Here is a 2,546-nt window from a genome sequence, read left to right as displayed (position 1 = left end):
GTTTTTCGAGACAGGGTTTCTCTGTGGCTTTGGAGTCTGTCCTGGAACTCGCTCTGTAGACCAGGCTGGTCTCGAACTCACAGAGATCCGCCTGCCTCTGCCTCCCTCCCGAGTGCTGGGCCCAGCACCTTTTTACTTATTTTATTTTTTGAGACACGGTCTTACTATTTTGCCCTGGCTGGCCTGGAACTAGCTATGTATACCAGGGCTGGGCTTCTATGTGGGATATGTATGTTCTACTGGCTGGCTGGGTTTCTGTGTGGGGTGTGTGTGCACTCCTGTCTGGCTTGTGTGTGGGGTGTGTGCACTCCTGTCTGGCTTGTGTGTGTGAGGTGTGTATACTCCTGTCTGGGCTTGTGTGGGGGTGTGTATACTCCTGTCTGGATTCGTGTGTGGGGTGTATATGCACTCCTGTTTGGCTCGTGTATGGGGTGTGTGTGCACTCCTGAATGGGCATGTGGGGGGTGCACTCCTGTCTGGGCTCCTGTGTGGGGTGTGTGTGCACTTCTGTCTGGGTTCCTGTGTAGGGTGTGTGCACTCCTATCTGGACTTGTGTGTGTGTGTGTGTGTGTGTGTGTGTGTGCACTCCTGTCTGGATTCGTGTGTGGGGTGTATATGCATTCCTGTCTGGCTCGTGTGTGGGTGTGTGTACACTCCTGAATAGGCATGTGTGTGCACTCCTGTCTGGGCTCCTGTGTGGGGTGTGTGCACTCCTGTCTGGGCTCCTGTGTGGGGGGTGTGCACTCCTGTCTGGGTTCCTGTGTGGGGGGTGTGCACTCCTGTCTGGGCTCCTGTGTGGGGTGTGTGCACTCCTGTCTGGGCTCCTGTGTGGGGTGTGTGCACTCCTGTCTGGGCTCCTGTGTGGGGTGTGTGCACTCCTGTCTGGGCTCCTGTGTGGGGTGTGTGCACTCCTGTCTGGGCTCCTGTGTGGGGTGTGTGCACTCCTGTCTGGGTTCCTGTGTGGGGTGTGTGCACTCCTGTCTGGGTTCCTGTGTGGGGTGTGTGCACTCCTGTCTGGGCTCCTGTGTACTACACATGAAAGAATCCTAAATTTTACCTGTTTGTGAACCTGGTACTGATTGTTCTTTTTGAAGAAGAGAAGTCAATGCAGTTGACCATGCTCCCTGGAATAAAGCAATGATCAGTGATCTGGCCTCAGCTCTGTTATGTGTCTTTAGAGTTTACTTTGAAGATACTTTCGCATTAAAATGGGGGGGGGACCAAAGCTAGATGTGGAGGCACACCCCTATAATAGGGCACTTGGACATCTTCAGCTATATATCAGCGTAGGCTATGAGACCTTGTCTTTTTTTTTTTAAAAAAAAAGGAGTGGGGAGTGGGGAGATGGCACAGTGCTTAAGAGTATCTGCTGCTTTTTCAGAGGACCCGAGTTCAGTTTGCATTACCTGTACTGGGTGCCTCAGAAGCACCTGTAACTACACCTCCAGGAGATCCAATATCCTCTCCTGGCCTCTGTGAGCATAAGGCTATCATGCCAACTTCCTTGTGGGTGGTAACAAGTTTCTTCTGTTTGTAAATTGTCCAGTTAGTGTAAGGGGTGAGCATCTGACACTTACAACTAGAGGCCCTGAGCCGGGCGGTGGTGGCGCACGCCTTTAATCCCAGCACTCGGGAGGCAGAGGCAGGCGGATCTCTGTGAGTTCGAGACCAGCCTGGTCTACAAGAGCTAGTTCCAGGACAGGCTCCAAAACCACAGAGAAACCCTGTCTCGAAAAACCAAAAAAAAAAAAAAAAAAAACAACTAGAGGCCCTGTCCTCACTGGCTTTGTGATATTCATCCAGGAAAAGATAGTGATACCCATTACATTTTTCTGCTTTAGCTTTTGTTTCATGACGAGGGCTCACCATGCATCTCTGGCAGGCCTGGAGCACACAGACATGCTTAGATTAAAGACATATGCCACTATGCACCTTGCATAGCCTGCCCTCACTTTGAGACAGACTGGCGTGAATTTTGTGTAAGATGGCTAAGTGACATCATCAATTCTTATCACATTGTCATGTTTTGTCTTGTTTTTATTTTAAGATTTATTTTGAGTGTTTTCCCTTCATCTATGTGATGCAGACTGGTGTCCAGGTTGCTGGATCCCTTAGAACTGGACTTATGGATGATTGTGAGCCACCATGGGGTTCCTCGGAACTGAACTGAGTCCTCTGGAAGAGCAGCTAGTGCTATTACTGGCTGAGCCTCATGTCCAGCCCCATATACTGCCTGCTGTGTTTCCATAGTACAGTTAGACTGCAAGATTCTAGTTTTTCTCTACTTAAGTGCCAGAATCGTAAAGTAGCTAATGGTCAGGAAGTGACCCACCCTTCATAGAATTCCCAGTAGTTCATCTTAAACCTTTTTTAAAAATGCTTTTTTATTTTTGGTTTTTCGAGACAGCTTTTCTCTGTGGCTTTGGAGCCTGTCCTGGAACTAGCTTTGTAGACCAGGCTGGTCTCTCTCTCTCTCTCTCTCTCTCTCTTTTTTTTAAGATTTACTTAAGGGGCTGGAGAGATGGCTCAGTGGTTAAGAGCGTTGC

Source organism: Microtus oregoni, unplaced genomic scaffold (assembly GCF_018167655.1).
Source record: "Microtus oregoni isolate MIOR12 unplaced genomic scaffold, Mior012 000005F_ref0000423, whole genome shotgun sequence".
Taxonomy (NCBI): Eukaryota; Metazoa; Chordata; class Mammalia; order Rodentia; family Cricetidae; genus Microtus; species Microtus oregoni.
This window is presented reverse-complemented; position numbering follows the sequence as displayed.